General features: G+C 44.3%; 1 protein-coding gene and 1 long non-coding RNA gene across 6 annotated transcripts in view; both read left to right on the top strand.

The window, feature by feature from the left end:
* The window catches only part of Fas3 (fasciclin 3), a 478,993-nt gene that overhangs the window by 154,812 nt on the left and 297,490 nt on the right, over positions 1-26,691 (top strand). The gene's annotated exons all lie outside the window — the stretch shown is intronic.
* Positions 1-26,691, top strand: part of LOC143353365 (uncharacterized) — a 235,537-nt gene that overhangs the window by 70,430 nt on the left and 138,416 nt on the right. Inside the window, exon 4 of one of the 3 annotated variants that reach the window (XR_013082117.1) lies at positions 26,635-26,690. The exons of the other annotated variants lie outside the window; for them this stretch is intronic. This is a non-coding gene — a long non-coding RNA (uncharacterized LOC143353365). The remainder of the gene's footprint in view (positions 1-26,634; position 26,691) is intronic. 3 annotated transcript variants of the gene reach the window in all.

The raw sequence follows: 26,691 nt of genomic DNA, 5'->3' as shown, positions 1-26,691 counted from the left end.
CACAAATTACACTTCTTAATGTCTGTTCCTTAAGTTGACAGAAAAACGCGGTTTCCGGTTCAATCAGCCCTCGCACGATCTCGGCAAGGGTCATTTTGACCCAACAGCGTCTATAATCATGCGCATGTCGTTGAAGCATGTCCTCATAAAAGTTTGTCCCCGGCTCGGACGCGTTCCACGAAGATTCGATGACACTTGTGAAAAGTATCGTTCCCATGAGGAGTTTCGCCGCATTCCGCACAGGCTCGATGACACTTCCGAATGCTGTATTTATTTCGCTAACCACTCGTAACCTTTCGAAGTATACCGTTACGATTCGATGCTATTTACATTATACTCGGTTCCCTCGGTACTCGGGGCTCCCATTACCGGACAAATGTAAACGGAAGCTCTTTATACGCCACGCGTCATTTTATTCGCAGGGGTTGCGCGTCAAACGTGGCGTTGTCTCTCCCTCGTCTCTTGTTCAATTGTCTGAAAGCGATTCGGGAAGACAATTCACGGTCAATTCTTGCTAATGGTTGTTCCGGAATAAATGAATTCCAGATTTGAAAATATACGTCGCTGGTTTTTCCACGGAACCGGGGATCTTTATTTAGCGGTGTGTTTGAAGAGTCGCTTGAAATATTTTACGTCCGTTGCTCGAGGGAGTAGATCGACCGGAATGGGTCACTAACTCCGAATAGTTGAAATTCTTCGGCCACTGTGAGTAATGGGAAATCATCCAGGCTGCAGATTTTATAGATTCGAGGGCTGCGCGCTATGCGACCACCCTATAGTGAACGATTCTGGCCCATTTTTGGCGAACGAAGTAATTTTTCTCGGTGTGAAAACGGTTTAAATCTATGAAATTTCAAATCTTATCGAACAAAGTGACATTTTTAAGGTGCATACCATTTTGATTCGAATGTGTAATTGACATAATTTGGTAGATCAATATGTTACCGTCAGGAAAAAGGACTGCGTTCTGCAGCCGACCTGTCCGTTGACGTTGAAACCCTGCTTTTTACGTTTTGGTTCGCACGATGAAACACAGCGTTTAATGTTCGCTCCACCTCCGTGAAAAGCATTTCACACGAGCGGAGTGAACGACCCCACCACTGTACGTGGCGCCGCACCACGATTAATAATAAATATACATGACACGAGTTCTCGATTCGCCGTTCTTACAGTGCCGGCAGCACGATTTCCATAACACGAGCTGTCTAACAGAAATGGCCGGTACAATTAATACGGTAGCGGCGACGCGAAGCATTTTTATATTCGCTGTAAGTGGCGTGTCCTTTGCCTTCCCCTCTCTCGACCCCTCGTTTTCTCCTTTCATTTTTCCTCGGCGAAACTAGCGATTCCGTGAAAACCGCTCGTCCATTAACCGTGTTTGTCAAGTTTATCCGGTGTAAAGCCGCGAAGCGGTTCTACATTATACAGGAGTCGCGTGTCACGCACCTTTCCCTGCCCTCGGACCAGCCTCGCGAGCGTCATTGTTGGCAAACGGGCGATTTCTTCGGTGGGTTCTGAGCGCGCGCGCGCGCGCCGCGTTCGCCGGCGAAATAAATCGGCAGAAGTGCACTTAAATATTTATCTCGCTGTTAGCGCGCGCCGAACTCCGGGCCGAAGTTGGCGGAGGGCCCTCTCGCCGGTTAAATAAACGCCCGCGCAATATATATATCCCCTGGCCACCATAAAAATGTAAAACGACTTTATTTATATGACACGCGCGGCGCACGCACCGCCGGGCTAAGGGAGAATCTGACCCCGTTGCGATGCTATTTAGCTTCCGGTTTCGCGCACAGGCTACATTGTACAGCCTCTCCCCCCTCCCTCCGCCGTTACACCATGACATCCTGCCGGCATTCGGAACACAATGGACCTGGCCGTAACTAGTTTCGGATCACGTAGCTTGTCCTGAAATATTGACGGCCCCGCGATAAATACCGTCCGCGCCACGTGGGGGACAACGTGCGAGAATTTTTTGGAGGGCCACCAAAAAACCGTCCTTTTTACTCGACGATCTCGGCCGCACGCGAGTCAGGTTGCTGCGAAAATAATTGCGGTTTCCCCAGCAACTTCGAAACGACGCGCTTGCGTTTTCGTTTAAACCTCGCAATCGGTAAGCGCAGAGATACACGCTCGATTATCTATATAAACGGAATTTTGACTACTTTTGTCTATCCTCGTTGTTCAAATGTGCTGTTAAATGCCTTCTTCGCGAAGCCTCCTTCGTGAAATTTAGCGAAGGAAAGTGTAAAAGTATAAAATTAATTTGATTAGTTTCGCGTAAATTACGAGATCGTGGACGTCGCGTTTCCGAAATTCAGGTGTCCGGCAAGGAGAGAACAGACAGGTACGCAAATTGTTATCGTATAATTCGACGACGTACACTTTTCCAGAGCGCACTGCGAAAGTTCATTTCCGAAGGCAACAGCTCGGCTAATATCTCGCAAGTTTGCTGCTTAAGTAACACCGCGGCACTTTCGAAACTCCTGGACATTTAGAGTAACGACCATGTATATCTGTGGAAGCGTCCGATGGAAGTTTTGCCTCCTTTCGACAGCTGCTCGCCGACGCCCGCAAAAACTGACCTAACCAGTCCCTCGCTTCAAATTGGACTATAAAAATCCCGCGCGAGAAATCGGTGTCGGTTCGTGCCTCGGAGCAGTACAATAAATCTACGGGAGCTCTAGGGAAACATCGCATCCTTCGGGAAACGCTACCCAATGATTACCAGAGTTATCAACTTTTATTGTACGATCCGTACCGTTTACACGTAAACTTCAATTTTTCCCTAATTTCCCTGGCAAACATCCTTCTTCAATTTACACCGTAGACTGTGGATCGTTGTACAAAATAAAAATGGTCTCCTTTAATTGGAAGACATAGGAGCCATATAAACATTATCTTCTTTCTCCGGCAATTTTAAAAAGTTTAAAATTTCATACCGATATCCTATATAACTCGTCTCAACTTTGTACTGTTTCAAATCCCTTTTGTATGCTTTCCTCGTGAGTGCATAACACGCAGAAAAATATGTTATATTAGATTGGAGAAGAATTTGTATAATAACTTAACTCAGAGGAATTCTTAGTTAATTAATAAAAGATTCTATGGATTTATGTCTATACAATCGTCCCACTGAGAAGAACAATGGCCCTATGTCGCCGATGGGAACGGGTGCCATTTATAAAAGGTCTCTATTCCCGTATAACTTGAAAAAATTCTACCAAAAGGAAAAAATATTTGTCCAGCTTAATTCAATAAGTTCTCCGAGCGAAGAAAGTTTTAATGAAAGTCATACGCGCGCTATACAAGAGGGAATACTTCCAAGAAGATGAATCAATTTAGCTAATGAGGATAATAGCCTAATAATTAACAGCGGAGAATCTACTGTCACTAATCCGGCATAATTAACTTCGTTATTTTTTCATCCCCGTTCCGTGAATTCCGCTCGCCGCGTGCTCGAGATTAAACAGGTGATGCACGCGCGAGCTTTCACGCTTTTATTAGGCAATGGGACCTAAAATTACACACTCTGTCCCCATCAACCACCTCTCCTCGTCTCGCATCGCCTTACAGTGGCGGCTGCTGACTGGAAGCTCGACTTTAAGTGGCCGAGACCCGTTCGTTTCGGGTCGTAAAAATGAAACGATCCACCGGATACGAGATTTGTATCGAGTGCCGAAATCGTCGTTGAAATCGTCGCCGGATGCGATTTTCAAGATCGATCTCGTCGATTCATTGCGCTCGTAGGCAGTCGGGAGGGGGCTCTTCAGCGAATTGAACGGATTCTAGATCCATCGAGACGATACCTCCTCGCGATACACAAAATGTGGATCTCAGCCTTTTTGTAGGTGTCGCCGATGTCTCCGATAAACGAACAGCGAATGCAAGCGGATTATCAAAATTTATATTTTACCGGCTCGCATGAGGTTGTTTATTCAATTTTTTCCCCGGATATAAAATGCTCTTGCACTCTACTAGCGACGTTTAAAAATTTGCTCGCTTTGTTTCAATCTACGTTATTTTTAAAATAAAGTCCCAGTTTTTAACAGTATGTGTGTTAGCTTATATTCTTAACACAAGAAAAATATGGCACAGATCACAAATGCTTTTGCAGTGTTTAAACATTCAATACCCTGAATTAATTTATTTAGAATTTATTTTTGCTCCACTTAAAATTTATTTCTCATTCCGGTTGACAAATAGCAAAATTTCTAGTTTCCTGGATAATTGTAAATTGATTTACACTCGAGACATATTGAGACGTACACTTTTAATACTCGACGAGAACGCGGGAGATTTAAAAAAGAAAATTAAACGAATTATAAATTAAAGTATCGATGTTATTGGTAAAGAGCTAACGAGAAGACGAATTAAAAATATTGGACGGGATAGATAATTGCGAGAATCGCACTTGGAAGTATCAAAATAGTTGGAAAAGACTGAGATTAACAAGGTAAATAAAATTCGGGTCACCGCGAGCAGAGAGGATATACGAGATAAACACATTCGTAGCTTTAGGTACTCCGAGCAAATGATCCGCGCATAAAATTGTATGGTATCGGGGGAGGCTTTATGCGGTGGATATATTTTCTTCCAGATGGAGGAGCGCCGGGAACTTTAGGGTCACCCTCATTTCTTAAAAATGTATTCGAAGGAGGCGGTCTTAAAGTTGCCTTCGCGCGCTCAACCCTAAGAAACACTGCTCCCATCAAACATCTTTTCGCGAGGAAACAAGCCGCTTCCTTTACTCGGCCCATATGAGATATTCATAAACATTTTCATTCCTTCTAATATACGACGCCGTAGAACATGAAAAATTTCCATCGTAACCGCATTCGTTCAAGAACCATAAATCCATGAAGCAGACAAGAAAATTAATTTCAATTAATACGCTTCCCATTGAAATTCCTTTATTTCCGGCGCTGTTTAACAAACATGTTACCCAAATAATTCTTTCTCTATCGAAACACTAATGCTTAGGTTTACAAAATTAATTCGACGTACTTATGATTAAGAATTTATAAGTTGAAACAATGTTTTAAGGACTTATACATGCGTAGAAAAATTGGTACCAAAGATTTGGGTGTTAGGATTTCAGTTTCTCCAATAAAGGATGCCCAATAATGTCAAAGGGACGTTTAATTAAATCTACAAACCTGAAAAGGGAAAAAATTTGTTCCTATCACTACTGAAAATCGAAGTAACACTTCTCAACCCCTAATGTGACAGAACTCGATCCGTCAGTTCAGTATTCCAGCTTTTCCGTCGAACAGCGTAGACATTGGTTTTATTCGATCACATTCATCTATACCGTAGATGCATCTTTTACGGGGATTTGAATGGGAAGCCTTTCGCCGACCATGGGATCGAGTGTTGACGTCAAGTGAAAGTTTAAACAGTCCTCCTAGAGCCGGAAGTCCCCCGTGGTTTCGACGAGTGTTGTTCCGTACACATTCCCATTCGTATTGAAGCAGTCCTTGGGGGCACTTAAACCACTCGACAGAAAATGCAAAAGAATCACGCGCCAACGCTCACCCCTTTCCGGGGGCCAGATTTCGTTAATCCCGGTCGGCCATGCATTCTGAATTATCCTGCGAGCCGCGCGCGCGTGTACGTGCGCGATAAATTTATTGGCATCAATGAAATTTCGGGGCTCGATATTGCCTCATGAATGTCCACGCAACGCTCCGGGAGTGATAATTGAGAAGCCAGACAAAAGGGGGTTTGAATTTCATATTTCACTAATTGCCGCCTAAAATCTCGCCCCTTTTGTTCGTTTGATCCCCCTTCTATACAGCTTCCTTATTAAATAGGACGCAGCCGCTACGCAGAAACACTATAATTCATGGATTACGCGGACAAAACGCTATAATCGCGTCGATTCTCATCATTGTAATATTCGTGTATCTTGAAATTTCATGCGCGTCGTGTTCAATTCTCCTCCATAGTATTCATCAATGCTTAATTTAATTAATCGACTCGATTCTTTGGTAGCACAGCACCGATGAAAATATATTCGAAATACTTAAACTTTCAGTGATATATTTCGTGAAATGAATCTTTCTGATTGCCTATTATTAAATCGCACACGTTCGCGCATTTAGAACGTTTTAACACGCGGAAAACGCAGGGAGATTCATATTTTAATATAATTCCGTGCCGCGTTCGATGTTAAGCGCTGCCGTCCACGATTTAATTATATTCGTCCTGAAATTCGCGAAATCCCTGCCAAATTTAAAACTGTCGAGAAGTCGCGTGCAAAAATATCCTCGCGAGCAGAAGTCAGTTCTCGGATCGGGAATACGTATGTAACGCCCGAGATATTCGCGTTCGAATTTCCGACTTAAAATAATTCAACGGTAAATAACAGTTCGGCGCCTTTCATCGAACGTAATCTCGTTCCGTCGAAATCCCCGGGTACGCAATCTTGCGAAGACGAATTAATCTTCCGCGTCATATTTTAAACGGAATAACGCGAGAACGTAGCACGTAATTTATTTCGCGGATCCCGTATAAATCGTTCCCGAGCTGCTTGTTCCCCGGCAAGGAATTGCGCGAATTGTTCGAAGGATGAAGATGTAAAACCCTGGCGCGGTGTCGTTCCGATACGCGAACGATCGCCGTATCCGCGAGCATACCACTCGTTTCTGGATAATAAAAACCGTACTTCTCGTTTTAAGAACGGCATCCGCCGGCGGCCATCGCCTATTCTTTGTCCCTCTCTCTCTCTCTCTCTCTCTCTCTCTCTCTCTCTCTCTCTCTCTCTCTCTCTCTCTCTCTCTCTCTCCCCGAAACCGCGTAAATAGATTTTACGAGCGAGCCGCAAAATTACTGGACCGTTCTTTTATCACCGAAACACTTTCATTTCGTCATCGTACGAGTTTCCCTTTTGTGATCAGAAATGCGGCGAAAATGGCCGGGCATAGCTCTTTTTATCTATCGGGTGAGAAATTGTTACGCGCGATGGCAATAAAATTCCTAGAGCTTTCTGGATTGATGTCTCGAAGCAAAATCACTGATCTTTCTGGCGAAGCAATGTTCTTTCTGCTGTTTCAATGGCTTCTCTGGAAATTGATAAATGCAGCCATTTAGGTGCACTTCTCAATTTCGTTCATCATTATGTTATTAGGCTGAAAATACTATTATGACCTGCAGATTTATCATTTTCAGGCACGGAGCTGATCTTCGAGGTCCCATGTCCAGTTTCAATTTTAAATTAGATTTATTTCAATGTTAATCAATGTGATTGTTACAAATCGGATATTTCATATGCGCCAATGTAGTGTATTAAATTTAAAATTCCGCGCGGTTGATTTACAACGACATTAAATTTTTATAGAAACATCTATTTCATTGTTATTCGCGTGGTCGCCCACTTTTCGAGTACATAATTCAGCCGTTAATGCAGATGTCTTAAATCAATTCCAGAAAGAAGCATTTCAGAATGCAAATCCGCTTCGTTTTATGCACGGCAAGAAGTTCAAGGGGTATACTTCCTTGACTTATGCTTCTTTCGCGTTGCTTCACGCGTACTTCTCGCCTATAAAATATTAACTTATACAAGAGCGATATCCACAACCTGGCAACATATTGCATATTTCTCAAGTCCAGTTTGTTTCTCGAAGAGAAGACAATTTTCACGAGTTGAACATTAATCGTCCCAAAAATGTACTCACTCTCTGTTTCCAAATGTTGCGAAATTTCCAAAGGATGTTCCAAGATAAATCTGTGATTTTATACAACAACTACTTTATAATTCATAAAAAAATATAAGGAACAAAAGAAAATCATCCATTCAAGGACTGGGAAATATTTTTAATTTTGGACGACCAGTATCCAGCAGCCAAACAACAATCGCCTCTTCTTGGCAGGGCTTCAGGGAGATCAGCCATAATTCCGTAGTAGATCACTATTTTTAAATAGTAAAAATGACGAGATACTTCTAAAAGTCCACCGTTTTGAATACAAAAATATTTTTTGGTCCGGCAGTTCTTGAGAAAAACAAAAAAATTGACTTCTTGACCGAGAGTATAACCTTTTGGAAGGCGTCTGTTGGACATCGCCGCGAGAGCTCCGGTCGAGTGTACGGGATTATGATCCGCGGATATTCAGCTGGAACCGCTGATTCGCGCATCCGTCTTGATCCGACACTTATTATGTGTGCGTACGCGATAAATCTGTCGGCCGGGGCAAAAGTTCAGGTCGTAACTTAGCAGTAACTTCGCGCCGTTATGCAAGCCCACAAAGGTGGAATCGTGAAACTGGGAGCAGCAGCAGCAGCAGCAGCAGCAGCAGGGACAAAAGTTCAGGGATCTCATGCAAATTTCATCTTCTTCGGCTAATAAAATACACCGCCCGTCTTACGGCCGCCTGTAAAGCCCTCAGATTCCGCGGCGACTCGCCCACCCCCGCCGACCTGTACATTTTTTAACGTAATGCCTGCGCTGTTAATTTCGCCGGCACGCTATGCTCGCTCCTCGTCCATTTCTTATGCGCCGGAATAACCATTAAACCCCTGATACTCGGTAAACAAAATTACGATCCCCGTCCCCCTGCGTAATTTGTGCTAAAGATTACGCATAAATATTTTCCCGAAACGCCTGCGTGGGCTTACATCTCTTCTCCATAACCGAAAAATGTCACACTGTCCGACCGTTATTTAAATTCCTGTACCTTATGCTTGTATTCCAATTGTTTATAATATCAAAGAGTTCTTCCTGTCTATATCTTCGTATCTTCCCATTAATACATTTATTCGGATATTACTGGACGCGTTTTATTATAGCATTGAAACTAATGTTATGCACAGGATGTTCATTAAAAACTAAGAGAAAAACAATATTATTTGAACATGCAGTTTAAATACTAAAATAATACTGCGGTAAATCTGCAGTATATCGTCGGAATTCAATTCGAAACGTAGACGAATGCAATTTAGAAGAGGTTCGCGCACCTGCTCGAATTCTTCCTTATTTCCAGCGGGCGCTGTAGAAGATCATCCGGAATCTCCGTTGCGTTGGAAACCGGTTTACAATGGCTGCGTTAAAAAATGCCGTGTGACGCATCGATGTTTACGCGCGTGCAAATCGTCGATTAATTTCCCAGATCGATCGCCGGACGAGGGAGCAATTCGTCTCCGGCGTCAACGCGACCAGCGATTAATTGCGATTGCTAAGCGGGGGCCGGTCAACTGAATAACAATTGCTCGGCTAATAGAATTAATGACCGGTCCCGTCTCGTAACGCGATTACCGGCGAGCAAGCCCGGTCGGTTCTTACGAAGTTCTTCTTGCCGGTGGTTCGTGACGGTGCGTCTTCGTCGGGCAGAAACGGCACCGGTTACATCGAACGGAAATTAAAAAGCATATAATCTTCGGAGAACGGACGAAGAACTCGAGGGAAAGACTGATCGGCGGTACTTGCGCACGGGCATCGATTAAAGCCAATAAAGGCAGCTACATTTCACTCGGCCGGGATGAAACCTCTCGCCGACCCTCGATGAAAAACTTGCTGGATCTTACCGAACGATCCCTCCATTCATCCCCTCGTCGATACCGCCGCACGCCCCCGCAGATAACGCTACCCGCAAAAGGAACGGATAAAAGGGAGACAAGCCGCGACCTTCCATCGCACCGCCAGCCCTCGTTTCAGGGCGGCGCAACCGAGTTAGCGTGCACTCTTGCGCCCCTGAACCCTGCGATCGACAGGACAAAGGTATGCTCCAGAGACAACTGCCATAGTGAGCTCTATTCGAATAAAGTATGCAGGATAGAGAAATCATTCGGACATATTCCTCTAGCTTTCGAATTTTCTCAGTTGCGTATTTTATTTTTCGTATAAATTGCCTGCTTATCCCGAGGGTTTCTTGATTAACACTCGAAAACAGCAATCTTTCCACCAATCTTTTTCAAAAGCATATAGAATTTCATTTAGATACGTCGATCTTCTTGTTGCACCTACTTATACAATCTTCAATTAAAGTTCATCGCGAGGTGCTGAGAACCTAAACTTTACGGGGTGTTATACTATATTGAATTAATTCTTCTCAGTGAAACGGAAATGTAGTTTACAAATATCTGCAAATATCTTTGTTTTAGATTTCAAAATAATTGATTACTTATGGGCCCCCCTAATATTTACTGAACACGTTAGGTGCCAAAAATCAATTCCAGAGAATCTCACAAAATCATTGTAATTTAATTAATGAAACCGAAACTGGAAATTTAAAATGTATTATAGGGGATGCTGTCTTAACCTTTTTGAATTCCAAAGATCCTAATAAAATTCGGTTTATCTGGATATGTCACAATGAAAATGAATTTCTAAAATCCCTAGTCAAAAATCACTGTCAGTCATATGCGACTGACGTGGCAGTTAACGTGTTAACAATGCTCGAGATGGCCGACTACTGGTCGTAAAATAATTTTCTTGAAAACCCTATGGACTGTTTCAATCGAATATTTTCCGCCAGGGCGCAGAATCGGTGGAAGGTTTATTTCGGCGGGTGGTCTCGACAGCGTAGCAGTTTAGCGAGACTTTTAAACGTTGCCGTAGCAGCTCGTCTTCGGGTTGTATCACGTGGAACGTGTACGTGCTGTACGTACCCACTGCCGCATCTCCTCTGGCTGGATGTTCCCATTCTGACGGCGCGCCACGTGACGCGAGGCGGTTTCAGAATCTTAGCAATTAGCGGGGCTGACAATACCGTCATCGTCGGTTCGGCCTGGCAGATAGACTCGAGCGAAACGGGGCGACGTTCCGGTAACAGGTACCCGCTATTAAATTAATCGACGTAATCTCTGTTTAGCGGCCTCGCACGGGAGCGAGAAATAGAGGCGGAGGGGTGAGGGAGAGGGTGTCGCGCGTTCTCCGTAAACCCGGGTATCTCGCGGCTTTAATTGGGGAGCAGGTTAATGCTCCGGGGAAATTCGCGGCGGACCCCGCGTTATGTTCGCCGATAATCGGCCCCGAATTGTAATTCTCGGCGTTGTAATTGCAATTAGAGCTGCCGGCGAGGTCGCGCGATCGTTCGGAAGAATGGAGATTTAAAATATGGAGATTGCGCGCTCGATGAAGGCTCATTTCGTTTGAGTAATTAGCGGCATCCATCGACGCCGAGCAGAGCGGAGCAGAGCGGCGCAGCGCGGAGCAGAGCTCTCGCGACTCGTCGTGACACCGGGTGATATTATTATTGCTAACGCGACACGATGCTTCCAGCGATACGTGTCCCGGCGCTAATTAAGCGAACCAGGTGACGATCGTCCCGCACCGAACCGTCGAAACCCCTGCTTTATTATGCTGCTCGTAATCGGTGAAAAGTGTCTGCACCGTGTCAGCCCCGTTGCAAATGTAATCCGAGCCGCGTCAATTGGGAACGCTGCGCGAAGATTCGTTTTATCAGTTGTCTGGCCACTTCTGCTGTCTCCCGTGGTTTCCGCTAAATGAGCTTGTGCGATGCTGCTCGCCGGTATGATAATAATAGCCATTAACCCCGCGGAGGTCGCCGGTCAACGGAGGTAACTTCCAATCCGTGCTGTGACACCGATTTTTGCGAGAAAAGACTGCGCGCTGTTTCATTGTTACAAAATGCACTTCATTGGACTTGGTTTTAAAACTCCTTGTAGAAACTGAGTAATTGTATGACGATCGTAATGTCGTGGGTCAAAATAGGGTTAAACAAACTTTTTCGTGGCACAATGAACGAAATGCGTGTCTCGTCGCAAAGAGTACCGCGAGAAAAGCCGATGGATGACAGGAAGCGTCATCGAAATCGCCCATCGACGGTATTTGTCGGGTGAATATTATACGCGTAACCGCATATTGTTTTCAAATACCGACAAATTTGCCGGCGCGGGCCGAAAAATCGAATTCACCGACAGCCATTATGGCCGACAGTTTCCGGTAATCGGCGGGGTCCGCGGCTGGAGCGAGGGACGAGAAGACTGTTTTCATTATGCAACGCGAAAATATGAAGGGGCATTAATCACGGCGAGAATTATCGCGGCGATGAACGGCGCGAAAGGGCGGGATCACGGTCTCGCGAACCAGCCGACGAGTCACGGTTTTTATTTTCGGATAATTCTCGAAATAAACGCCGCGCACCTTTTCCCCGGGAGCGAGCGCGTTTATTCCGTCGGATAACAGCGCACCTTCCGACCGGGCGAGATTTTGACGAAAATCCGTAAAAGCCTGGTTAAGAAAATCTGAGGCGACAGTTTATTCAGAAACGTCACAGTTAGAACGAGTGTTGCTTTGGATTGGATTATCCGTTTTTGATTTGTGCTTCTCGCGAGCTGTTTCTACATTCTCGATGAGATTTACATAAATATTCGAAATCGTTCGTTAGTTATTGTATTAAAACGTGTACGAAGCAGAACTGGTACAGTTTTAGGAAACCTGTGTTCGTATAATTATTTTAATAAGCTTCACACTGTTATTTCTTATACGTTAATTCGCATGAAATAGTCAACGTTTAGACCAATTAAGCGATTGTGTCCAGTTGGAGCTGTTCATAAGTAATTCAGTGAATTTACCCGAGCTGCGACTACTATCAGAAATATTTGAAGCCTTAAAGCGTCGATATATTATCGATATCTACAAACAGCGAGAAAGTAATGATCGCCAACGAACGCTATTTCGCAATTAAACTACGTTAATATAATTTATAATTTTTACATCGTTCGATAAGATCTATTAACTGCGAGGGCAGGTATAGTCGCTACAAACGGTGGTAGAACTACCGTGTTAACACCCGGTCATTACGATTTCCATATAAAACATTTGATTGTAGATAGTGTTTATTGCATTTCCCCGTGTACCGTCCTTATCGGGACCGAAATATCTGAAACGCAACACGGGTCTGAACGCGACGTGCGTGACCACGGGGGCCAATGTCCGAGACGATTGCAACCCTTTAGTTATTAGTTATTACATATTTTACACGCGACAATGGCCCGGAGCTCCGCACAAAAGGCTCTCTGACACAGCGACCCATTTCCATCGTTCCAATTCCGCGTTCGTTCTGCCGCGCCATTGTTCCCGACTTTCTAATTCCACAAAAGCGGTGCGCGTTTACGATCCATTTTTTTTTTTGGCATTCTAAAGTTCACCAGCGACGCGTGTCCATCCGCGAACTTGTCGAGCCATTCGACATCGAACCGAACCGATCGCGCATTATGTATCGTCCGCCGATCGAACCGGAAGCACGATGAAAGGATCGAACCGCTTTACGGCGCGCCGATGCCCGCAATAAAAATCGATCCGCCTCCGCTCGGCGCGGACCGAAAACCGCGGAACGAAACGCGCTCCTTAAAAAGGGCTTTTACGATCGCTGCGCTCCGTTTCCGCGCCCGTTTCATTTGTCCGGAGAATATTAGAGCGGAGATAGCCTGTTGGCCAGGCAAATTGCGGGCCTGATCTGTGTCGAATGGTTCCGCCATTGTTTAGAACGCTGGCGATAATATTTTTGCACTTACGGGGACACTCAGCGTGCAGTAAGTGTTGTACAATTGACAAAAAGTGAAGAACCTCGTTACAACGTTAAATTATTGAACCAGGGATTTCTAAATTTAAACCATTTTTCTTTCTCCTCGAATCTGAAGGAATCACTCTTATCTTAATCTCTTCGGCGATACATTTCTTAAAGCAGAAAGAAGAGATGTACAATAATTTTTCGTTTGATTAAAATATCATCAGTATTCCAATTTTTTGGTTTTTAGCCGTGAGAGATAAATTCTGTATTTTTCCAGCAAACTTTGCTTCTGTTTCGCTTAGAATAATTTGAATTTGAGAAGAAAATAAATGTGTGCCAGTGTCCCTTAAGAGGACACTTAATTTTGGCCAAATAAAAGAGGAAGGTGGACGGTGTGGACGCGGCTTTAGCTGACTCGCATCGTTTCGATTAACAGAGTGGATCGCGAGTTCCCAGAAGCGAGATCCTTACGTTTCGCGAAAACGTTTACGTTCGCGTCATTCGATTATTTCCCGATGGCCCGGGTCGGATCGCGGACGAGCACGATCTCGGTGGCAAACACGCTCGTTCCCATGCTCTCCCAGGAGCTCCCGGGAACCCCTTCGGAATCGAATCGAACGGCGAGTATGTTTATTTTGACTCAAAGCACGAAAGTGTATTTTCTGCTCCCGGTGTTTTTCGGATCTGCATACCATGCGGAGCGTATTTGGGCGTGCACGCGAGCTAACATCCGAGCAACAGCGTGCAGTCGGCCAACCAGATTCCGAAAATCCGCGCGTCTTCGGTGAAATAACAAAACGAGCCACTTTCCAAACAAACACGAATCATCCGCCTGTATTACGCTGATTTCTTGTATTCTTCGTTGACCCGTTCGCGGTTTCACAGATTGAGAGAAGAAACCGTTGCGCTGACGGCGTCGAATTCAGTAGCGTAATTGGACGCGGCCTCTCTTTTCACCTCCTTCTTTTTGCGGCTGCTGCAAAACATTCGATTTCTGTCTGCGTTGCAAGATGTGTTTCCTTGAAACGTTACACTGCACGTGAATAGACTGCCGATTTTGTGAATTCACGACGAAAGTGTGTGTCATTCGAACAGAGTAGAGGAATTAAACGAATTGGAGAATATCAACAGATTTTTTACAACTTACTGAAACCACTCAAGAGAAAACTAAACTCATATTTGACCTCGGCAATTAATGCAAACAATTTTGATTTTCCTAACGAATATTTAACGAATATTCATTCTTAAACCTGGACAGAGATGGTCGAAGGTCAATCAGAAAACTGTGTCCGCCAGAATTAACGACCAACACGACTCGCTTGATTTATAATTTGTTTGCGCATCCACTCGAATGTTACCAGACTCTTTTCCAACTGACCCACGATTTCTGAATGGCAGAGCACACCGCATAGTGGATCGGTTACCAATAGAATACTGCGTTCCAATCAATGCTGCCACTTCTGCGTTTGCACCGGAAAAACGCGAATCAAATGAACCGTGTGCACTTGCAACTGCACTTGCGGCGGGCACTTCGTGCGATTCATTTGAAGTTACGAGTCCTTCGAATGTTCATAGATCGAATGAAAAGTGATGTTGCAGAAGTAATTTTATCGCTTGCCAGATAATCGAGGTGTTTTTAATGAACGAGGAACGATCCTTGTTGAATCACGATCCTGAGTTTCAACGAATGAGAATATCCGATACATGTTTTCGATCGCGAAGCATGCAATTCCATTTGCTGCGAAAACGGATCTACAATTAGCTGGCTGAGGATGTCTAGAACGCCTTTTTTCAATGGCAGTAGTAAATCACGTCGAGTGTCATAAAATTCTTTTTGACGAGCACAGCGATTCAGAAGTGTTAAATATTAAAATTTCGAACCAAATGAAATTTCAAGTTGTTAATTTAAATAGCGAATGCGGCCAAGACTATGCAAAAAGTAAAGTTGTTTTCCGATCGTTCTGTCCCTTCAATTGTTTTTTAATGCTCCGATAAGTACTGGTTCGTAGACGTCCTGGGCATAATGTTCGGATATCCGATACAGTTTTATTTTTCTGATGTCCTCCGGCGGCGTGGCCATTACTGGACCGTTCGGGATCCATTAAATCCCGCATTAGGATCGCGGAAAGTCGCGTCTCCCGGTATTGGAACGACAGTAGTCGCGTCCGTTAATGGCCATTTTACAGGACGCGCGGTGGTCCCGACGTTAAAACGTGGGCGTCCCTTTGTTTCCATTTGCATTCGGGGGGTGCCGGTTTAAATGCAGCTTGTATCAGCTGCCGGCGATCTTATCCTGGGGGCCTCTGATAGCCGCCTTTCATGTTTCCGCTCCGCCCCGTCGTCGCAAATCTCGGAAACGTTTAACGCTTTTTCACCGTCGTCGGCCACGGAACGAGCCAGGAAATTCACCTCCGAATTCAAGTGGACTCTGCATTCGACGATTTACGACAGCCCCCCCCCCCGGGCGATCTCCGTCCTTCCCCGACCACGGGGACCGGTCCCCGCCCGATAAAAGACATTAGAGAACCGCTTAGCCGCAACCTATAAAAGATAATATATTTTGCCTGAAATACAGCGTACTTCCATATTCCCCGCGCGAGAAATCTCGAGGTCCCGATGCAGATTACCCCGGCTGGAATCCGTCGATTGCCGGTGAATTACGGGTCACCGATACCCACCGACCCTGCGCGCCTTCCATCGATGCAGGGCCCCCTTGATTACGCGGCCGTGCTGCATGCAATATCCTGTGCAGATTGCGTTTCACAAGACGCTGCTGACAGATTTCAATGCACATGCTCTCCGCGCGTCTTTTTCCCCGCGTCGGCCCGCTGGAAATTGAACCGTTTCGAATTTGACGGGAAATTGCGGCTGGAAAACTGTTTTTGTCGTACTTGTTTTTCGAAACAATCGACCAGAGGTACAATGGCGATCCGTCGAGCTGGAGGTCTCTTTTCGAAAATTAACAGCGGCAGTGGCATGGAAAAATGAAGCGTTGTGGGTGGGTACGTGTGTTGGAATCGTTTTGGAAACTAGTGGATTATTTCTAGATCGACGCATAAAAAGATGCGTTGGGAGAAATTTTATATTGAAAAGCGAGAGAAATGTACGTGAAAATGTGAACTGCGAGATGCTTATCTAAATTGTTAGCTGTAATAGAGCACATAAGATGCTACAATAATTTTGTTCGCAATAGGTCAATTGTATAGGTGAATATTAATTTTATTATTCTTTTCTGAATCTGCCTATACACATGAATTCTCTGTTAAAAAATGCACAACATTTTCCCAGACATTTTTAATTAATCAGGGTTTTCATCCCGAACTTGATTTTGAGCCCATCAAAGTGGATGATTGTAAATATTTGTAGTTTTAAAGTATACTAGGATCAATGTAGTGATAGTAAATTGAGAGTCAGGGATAAAAGTACGAGACCTGTATTTCCCTGTGTTTTCCTGTATTTCCAAACGAGAATGTTAGTCGGTTCTTCCCCCTAGCGATCAGAGCGTGGTTTCGCGAACTAGGAAAAAAGTTTGCTCCTTCCCTAGAGAGAAACGCGAATTACGTGCGCACAGGCTTACTGATTAAAGTCCCGTAGGCGAGATCTTTCGATAACCGGATACCCCCTGTGAACAAGGCCATATCGTATTCCGATCGTTGCGTTGCAGCCCGGCCGAAACTTTCCCCGAAAACTATAGCATAGTGCTCAAAATCTATTCGTTCCCCTGGTTAGGGCGAATACTGATGCTCGATATGCGGTTCTCGGATGAATGTTCAATCGCCTAAGGCTCGGCCGAAGCACTCCCATATGTAACCAGAAAATTCAGTGTTCGTTTCCTGAATATTTTACAATTCCGCTGCTCGGCCATTATTGTCGACGTCGAAATCCTGTCGTTTCGTCTCCTAGTAAAATTCTCGTTGCGCGCGGATCGCAAGAATGAATTTCGTGCCGAGTTTTATGCACATTTTCAACTTTATACAAGACCTTTCTTTTAACCGGGTATGCAGGAATATCTCGTAAAGTATAATATACGAAAAAAAGTATGAAAAAATCTGTATCTACGAAAAAAACTATTTGCACCACACAAAATCTCCGTGGCAAACGAGACCCATAAAGCAATGCTTTCATATATACAAAGGGTTTACGAGGTACTCCGGTGTACCCAGTTACACGAAGCACCCTGTATGCTACATTTACATAATGAACGCGTAATGAAATATGTTAATAAAAAACAAAGCAGCTGTAATCGGATCATGATACTCCTGTACTGTGTGGAACGTGAACAAGGTGACGCCAATTTGGCAGCAGAGACGAATTTTCAGGACAGCTTCCTTCCACGTAACGTATCAAAGAGGTATAATTTAAAGAAAAAAAAGTAAGGAGGTACAATTGAAATATGGTACAATTAAAGTACGATAAAATGGCGACAAAAAAAATCGCAGAATAATTTCTGACAGATCATTGTAAAAGCATTAAACAGAATATGAAAAAAGCTGTTTATACTTCGTAAAAAATTTCTTTTAATCAAGAGAAAACGTTAGCTTTTTCACTCCATTCTACGACAGAAAATATCTTTGAAAGAGAACTAAATCGAGGGGTGTGAAAGTAGAGACTTCACCCTTTAAAATGAGTCCAGGCAGAATTTCATAGATTAACAATCTTCTACTCAATGTCGTGAAGTATTAGGTCGTCCCATAAGTTCGTGCCGTGGATATGTTTATATTATTCACCATTGAAAAGTATTTTAATGAAAAACCGCAGAAATTTCATAGTGACGGTATGATGTCTGCCAAAAAGGTCAGAAGAGATTGTGGAATGAAAGGGTGATTACATATTTTATTTTTAGAATGTAAATGGTACAAGAGTAAACGGCACGAACTTATTGGACGACCTAATAGTATAAAATAATCTGAAAGTTTTATAATTCAGCCCAATCGCTAAAGGTACAATCAAATTACAATGGAAAATGGCCTAGATCCAATCCAAGATACCCAACGGACAATACAGCCCTACAAGGATCGCCCTAAGATGACCGAACTATAACCCTCCAACGATCCTCCAAGGGTTCTTATGGTTCGACTGTGCACCCAAAGCTCTTGTAACACGAACGAACTCGCCGGGCGATCCTCGAGAGCCGCGTTCTCGCAAAAAGCAATCGCACGATCCCATCGTAGGACGAATATTCCCGCAGCTGGCTGGTTAGTCGGAGCGCACACATAACTCCCGACTAAATCAGTAATAATTACTCCTCGGGTCCGGGATACTTGCGAAACTCTGTGGCGCGGCAGACCTCGGATCGCATAATCAGGAGTTAATGGTTACCGTGAAAACGAATCCGAAATCACGGATTATTCGCGAGATAGAGAGCAGATGCGGTGAATCCGGTTGGTACGTGCGCCTCGAATAGACACGTCTCGACTCTTCGCGGCCACCAGATGGTACCCACAGATTCGTTCTCAGGCGAAGTCTCGCAAGCGAACCCGGAAGAGAAAAAGACAGGGACGGGGATAGAGGAGAAGCAGAGAGAGAGAGAGAGAGAGAGAGATCGAGGCACGGAGTAAGACGCGGCGAATTCCAGTTGGAAAGTGGGCGGCGAGAAAGGGGGCGAGGAGGTCGAAGGGAGCGAAGCTAGGGCACCGAAGTTTCTTCCAGGCGAAACTGAGCGAGAGAGAGAGAGAGAGAGAGAGAGAGAGAGAGAGAGAGAGAGAGAGAGAGAGACCCGGGAGCACCGGAAGTGGGATAAATTCGCCGAAGCCGAGTCGAACTGGGCTGAATCCTAATTACGACGACCCAGAGAAATAGCGACGAACGTGACCCACGACTGAACTCCATCCCCGGAAACGAGTTAAGAGGCAAATGGCGGCAAGGCAACCGGGGAAAGAGGTGGGGGCCGCGAGAACGGCAGGTTAAATGTTGCTGCCAGCAAAGACTTCCAGCTGCAGATGGATCGGGGTTACGCGTCCATTCCGTCCTCGTGAACGTCCCCGGGGTTGCATCGAGTTGTCAGCCATCCTTTCCAGGTGAAATTAACGCTCTCGGGCTCGCTCTTCCGCCTCGGACGAACTTCCTGGCGCAGGGGGTCGTCAAACTTTTCGGCGAATCTTCGTCGAACATGCGCTGCCTTGCCCCCACCCCCTCTGTCTTCCGACTGCTGTGCCAGTGACGCCAACTTGTCTAATAATATCGCCCCGACGTTTTGGAATTAATTAACGGGGCAAAGCCCGGGCCGTAAATCGTCGAACGTGACGGGTCCGAGAGCGCCGATTCTAATCGGACCCGGGTTATCTGTAGTTGACGTCGTGGAACTAGCCTTAGGGGCTTTACACCCTACGGCAAGGTCTCGTAGGCTTTGCACCTAGCCGTGGCTCATGGAGACCTTGAAACGTTCGACTCTTCTGGGACTGTCGATCGGGACTCTTAGAGTTTACGACATATTCGATGGGAGATGAGTGAACTAGTCGGATAAATTGATATACAATCGTATGATGTAGAGGAGGTTCCCCTAACGCCGGACGGTAGCTCTATCTTTAATATTCAAAACTTTAGCCAGCTGTTGTATCGCATGAATTAGTAGGGGATCTTTATGCAAAACAAAACTTGTCTGCCTCGATTATAAGAGCGGGGAGGGGCGTTACGTAAAAGCTAATTTCTTCTCCTAATAATTTTAATAGATTGTAAATAATGTACCAGTAAAATTCATCTGCTTCTATTATGTGTTGCACCTACCCATGTTTCTTATAAATCCAATTACCACAGTCTAATTATTAGTAATTTGTACTGTATTCGACGTTGAGTGACATTTCACGATTTCTTAAAATCATAGAACCAAAGTACAGTGATTTCTCTATTTACGTCGCCAAGGTCTGGACGATAAACGTCGCGGAATCATCCCCGCTACCGCGAGGTATACCGCGTGAAGGGCCACGAAGCTTGGGAAGCCTCGGACGCCGAGGAGTATAAACATAACACGGTTCAAGTTTATCTCCTTGATGATATATGACGCCGGCAAGACCCGTGTTGTTGACATATATCGAGAATTCACTGTATAATGTTAATTTAATTGAATCATTACGGAAATGTCGATTACTGTCTACTGTATTTTGCTTCTTATTATCGTTCATTCATAAATACCGCGGAATGAAACAAATGAATGATTTTTTCATTTATTTAAGAAAAACCTTAAGTATCCTCTGCGAAGTGAACTCCCCTCCTCTCTCTCTCTCTCTGTATGATATATACGTATACTGAAATAAATGTTACCGACGAGAAAGAAGTTGTGTTCGCCCGATATCGAGAGGAAACATTAATTCCGGAAGAAGAACGCGGCAATTAGGAGAGCATCGACATCTTCGAGTTCGAGATAAGTACGGTCGTAGCACGCGATCAGGTTAAACCAGCCCGGGTCTCGGGTATTAATCCGGCTCCGGCAAAGTGCGCCGAGAATCGCGCTTAATTCGGGGCCGCCTTACCGAGCCGGGGTTTCCATGGATCCCAAGAAAATGGATGTTTCGTGGCGTTTACCTCCTTCGGGGCTCCAGCGCCTGCACAAAGGTCGTGGGAGTCCGACGATGCATGCAAGACGCGGCGGAACGCGTCGCGACGTTCAACGAAGGCGCTAATTTCAGCCGGTGCCCGGTACCCCAGTCGACGGAGCTCAAAGTTTCAACTGGGAAATGTCCGGTTTACGGGTTTCTCGGTCCTCGTCTGCCTCGAACACGCGTCCGACAACGAACGGCCTTGCTTAACAACTGTTAAGCATCGGTTGCAACCTATAATAACAACCAAGTTGCCGAGCAAACGAACAAAAATGTCTGGCAAGTGCTACCATCTTACTTTTATTACTGTGTACTCGTGTAAACGCATTTGTCACGTTTTCCATGGTGGATACGAGGTTGCTGATGGAAAATGCAACTTCGATTTTTTTTTAAAGCAATTTTAATCTCCATAGAGATTGCGTTGCATTCTCATCCTATTACAGAGTTTAAAAAATACAGAATATCTGTCATGGGAGGGAGGTTACAGTGACTTTAACCTGATCTACAATGCTATCGTTTAGTTTTCAATTTTCGGCTGAAGTACTTTGGTCAGTCGCGCTAGAGCCATCGTCTAGGTACTGTGCGTGCCGCAGAAGAAGTCCCGTGAAAGGAATGCGGCGCTGATTGGTCAGAGTGGAAAGGGCACGCCTCAACAGTGGGGATAGGCGGAGCCTATGGGGGTCCCTTGCGCCCTTGGGCCGCCCGCGAGACTTCTTGCGAGGTATGAACAGTACTGGGCTTGTAGCGATTCATTTAGATCCTATTCTATTTAATACAACATTTTTGATTTACAGATTGTCATTGCATTGCTTTCTATCGCTAATATTAATACAATGACACAATGAATTACAATGATATATAGTTGGTCTCTTTGATCAAGGTGCCCGCTTGTCAGAGACGTTCCTCATTTTAATTACCTATTCAGTTCACTTGATATTCTCGTCAGCGTCCAACCGATATGATCGTAATAAATTATTAGAATGGGAAGGAGAATCATTGTACTTGCAATTTCTTCAATTAAATATAATGACACGAAGCAGTCGTTAGCAATTCATATTTCAATATTGAACAACGAGTTCTATCATTTTCCTCGTTTACTAGATTTATTTAGCATTAATTTTACATGCATCGGTTAAAGTGCATTTAAAGGTCGTTCAGTTCCCCTTGTTATACAGCAAATGTCAAAATGTGTAATTAATATTGCAATGTTGTTATATTTAATGGCAATTAAATATGTGCAACCATTTCCGAGTGTTTCGACGTTAATTCAACAACAAATACTTGCGGAAAACGTTTGGAACGCAATTACATATTATTATTACACCGCAGATGCGTTCGCATTTATAGTGGATGTAAATAATTCAATAGAAGCCGGTAAAATTAACGATTCCAATGTATCACGACGGATTTAATATCTCTCGCATATCTAATACAATAAATTAGGTAGATAATAAATTTCATACGGGAACGAATCATTAAACGTACAAATATAGTGCAAAGTATGTCACGGAAAGTAACACACACGCACGAAAAGTAAAATTAACAACAAAATTGATTGTATTCGCATGGAACAACCTTCGTCGAGTAATTGTGGAAATGTGTAATCCGTGTGACGTATCATCGCTGTATTTCACACTGCTTAAATCGCCAAACATGACTATAACCGTGAAGATCCCGTAGCAGTGAGCGCTCAGAATTAACGGGTATTTCGCAGGAAAGAGAACTTAAGGTATTATTGACATCCGAATACTATTTCACGAAACTTCCTCGCTGCTGCTTGTTTTCTCCCTTTCCTCGCTGGCTCGGTTTCTCGAGCAATCGATAATCTCGAGGGCGTAAAAGCGAGCCCGTTAATAGGTTTCCACGGAAGAATCGGGAAAACTTCGGTGTTACTTCTGCGGGCTGCGGGGCACAACTAGACATTAGGCGTGTTCCTAATTTTCTGCAAGTTTCCTAACTCTCTGTCGCCTGATTGCTGAGCGACAATTTTAACAGAGCGTTAAATTTTCATTGGGAAACCTTCGCACGGGAATCCTTGAAATTAAAAAATCTATGGTCTTCGTTTGACCCTTTACTGGTACACTAGGGTCTCTCTATTGTGCTCTTCAATTTCTTTGGAAAATTATTTTGTCCCAAATTATATACTTGAAGATATCCTGAGTCCTAGTGTGAGGAGTAAACGTCTTAACATTTAAGGGTTAAAATTTAAGCAGAGTAACGTTTGTAGTCATCATCAACAATATAGTACGCGGAGTTCTATTTCCACGTGGTGAACAATTATGAAAAATCAATATTGTAGAGACCATGATTCAAAACTGCAAAAAACTATTAAACGAGGCAGGATTGGAAGATTCGCATCGTTGGCAATAAATCGACTCACAGGACGCACTTTTCCCGAACCAGGGAAGAATGACAGACGCAAGGAGCGTCGAAATTTGATTTAATAATTTCTAACAATACATAGATGACGCAGTCCGTGGGCCTAATTGCAGGCCCGCTAAACGCGGAACATTTGATCCTGGAAAGGTAGAATCATGCGTGATCCCGGTAGATATCGCAGGCTGACTGATGAGAGTATGCTGGAAACGCATGATGTATCGGCCAGAGGCGGTCGGGAATCGCAACATTGTGTATACGCATGCGGGTAGGGAGAGCATGGTTCCGGCTTCACCGACACGGCCTGTGGCCTTTCTTCGGATTCGAGGAGCAACACGTAGACTCGTTGCATTCGGCGATAATAGGATCACGCGAAGATAAACTCGGGGGATTAGGGGATTATCGAGTAACCGCGGTGCGTGCAGCCGGCGTTAATGGTATGCTAATTTACCGCTAATTCTGAAGGGAAACAGCTAATAACTCAACAACCAACCGACCTAGAAGATCCACCAAGGCGGCTCGGTGTGTCTGTAGCTCTCTCGGTTCGCGGCCCTTCCTTCCACCGGCTGCTCGCGGGGGTGGATACTCGCTATCGCGATCTCGTATCTAGGTTACTATTATTGCACGGGCCAGCCCAGCAATACGCTCGCGCTCGTCTCTCTGGAACACAACGAAATATTACGGCGGGCGCCGCGCGAATTATTTTCACGTGTTAACACGACTCGACTTCGTTAATTTATTACGCGTTCGCGTGATTCCCCGATGCGTCGGTTTTCTTTTTCTTACGCCCCCGCTTCCCTCGGGCCGACCGATCGCCGGCCCGTAAATACCGGTTGCGTTTAGGAAATTATAGGGTCGGTAATAAATTGGCGTTAAGTATGACTGCGCGGATAACGCGGGCTTCGTTATTTATTCGAACGATCGTCCGCCGGTTCTCCGGGGTTTAATGAATTTGATAGGAACAGGACTAATGAAATATGGGGTCAAATGCCCGGCGAAGGGTCACCGCGAATCTTTATGCAAAATAAAAGTGGTCAGCACTGTTTGTAGTAGAAATTTCCTTTCTTGCTTTATTGATTTTCATAATTTTGCTCACTTCGTGTGGGAAATTTGTGGTTTTGATTGCCAGTAAAGGGTTTTATTGATTTCGGTATGTCCACGGTAACTGTTTGCACGTTTTTATGTATTCACGTTGTTGGTTATTTTTTCCCGTGTGATTTGTCAAAAACTATAGAGCATGAAATATTACTTCGTAAATCCATTTCATGTAACTGGCAATATATCGCAAATTTTGATAAAGAAACGAAATTGAGCGCAATCAACCGGCAAAGGTTGCGAGACGTGAAAAGCATTTTTAACTCATTTATTTGCTGTAAATTGCAATCTACGGAGTACGTGTAAACGTGCTTGTTTCAAGTTCGTTGAAATGGAAGTGTCAACCTACCAGTTCATAGTAACATTCTTTCCTCTGGAAATTGGAAACTCGATTATGGATTTTATGAAGTGCACCTTTCTCTGTGTCCATGATATTACGCTGTCTCCTAACCAAAGTACTGGATCGATTGTATTGCACTATGCACACAAAATATTGCTAAAATACAAATTTAAATTTCTTTCTAATATTAACCCTTAGCACTCGAATGGCACTAAAAATTGCTGTATCATTATTCAAAATATTTTTTACATTATTTAATTTCTTTGTATTTAATAAATGACTAAACATTCCAGTATTGTATTTAGTAAATTGCACCATTTTCGTATGTATAGCATGAACTAATATATATAGAAGGGGAATATTCTAGGTCGGAAGAAATGTTTCGTTTTGGAGTTAAAATGGTTTCGGGTGCAAAGGGTTAACATTAAACGGTAAACTAAATACTGCCACTAAAATTGACTGTGAAATTTTACAGTTGTTATAACATGTGTACTCGAATAATGAAGTTTAGTCAATTATTTCCCATCGGAGCGTCTTCATAATTTCAATAGTTCCATAGTAAAACAGGCTGTTCGACAGTGGTATTGAATAAAAATTTTTGTTCAATTTTCTGTGGAAGATTCACGTTTGCGAGTCCTTTCGCGGAGTCGGTATCGGCGTCCCCCGGCATCCATACATAAAAATCGGGATCCCGCGGTCGGGACGTGATACAAGTGTTAAAATTCCCATCTCGAACGACAGATCGAATCCTCGAAAGATAAAGATAGTGGGCTCTGAGACGGGAGGGTCGGGGGTGGAGATCTCCGCCGAGATTTTCGCAAAGGAATTCGGCGTAACGCGCGCGAGGCGAAACGACTCGAGAGGGAAGCGGTTTCGCGTGTTCAGCTTAACTCGAAATCCGATCCGCGTTGCAGTAGGTAACAAGTCGGTGGCGTAGGTCGTATCCTGGTAGCTCGGAAGCCGCAGCGGAGCTACTACGAACGGATAAGACCTGGCAGGTGGCCAGCCTTCGAGATATTGCACATGTTTCTTCGGCCGCATTTGCATACCAAAGCCCCGTAAAGTGTGAAACTATTGCCGGCGGAGCCAATCCGTAGATCGCAGATTAAACGGCTGTTCCCGCGGAGCCACCCCCTTTTGGTTCGCGCCAACCCCCCTCCTCCCCTCCCGATTTCCTTCTTCTTATCTGGAGGAAAGGCGCGAACGAAAATTACACGAGATGCCTCCTGTTTTTCCAGTAAATACTCTTCCTGTCGCAACCCCACTCGATCCTCCCCTGACAAATCATAAATATTTAGACGAGAATTTATGGGGGTCGCCCGGCGTATCAAATTGCCGATCCCTGTGGCCTTCGAGTGTCTTTTTTAGGGGGAGGACGCAATAGAAGTTGCCAGAATTGCTTTCTAAGAATAACAATGCTGCGACGAGATGCGGGCAATTGCTCCGCCGATTTTCGTCAGTTGTTATAAAAATACAGCTCTTTTTATTTCCACCTTCTCTAAATTTGCTTTGAACTTATTGATCGTTTTCTTCTTGTTCGTCTCTTCAAAATAGTCTGTTTTTTATGGCTTCCTTTCATGTTTAATGAATAAAGAATAAAGAAAATACAAAAAAAAAATTGAGTGATTTGCAACGACATGTAATATTAACTTGATCATATTTACAACATTGTTTAAGGTCAAATCAAATCGTTTTTAAAGGTTTGGGAAAATCGATGTAAATATTTACGTGTCTAATAAAATGTAAGATGTCTCGATGAAAACTGTACGAAGTCTACCGTGCTTCGATCAATGTTGACTTCTTTTTTTTTTTTTGTTGCAGGTAAGACGAGCAAACGCGCTGAGAAAAGACAATGGCACGCCGGCGAACCGTCGCAGG

Source organism: Halictus rubicundus, chromosome 4, assembly GCF_050948215.1.
Source record: "Halictus rubicundus isolate RS-2024b chromosome 4, iyHalRubi1_principal, whole genome shotgun sequence".
Taxonomy (NCBI): Eukaryota; Metazoa; Arthropoda; class Insecta; order Hymenoptera; family Halictidae; genus Halictus; species Halictus rubicundus.
This window is presented reverse-complemented; position numbering and strand designations above follow the sequence as displayed.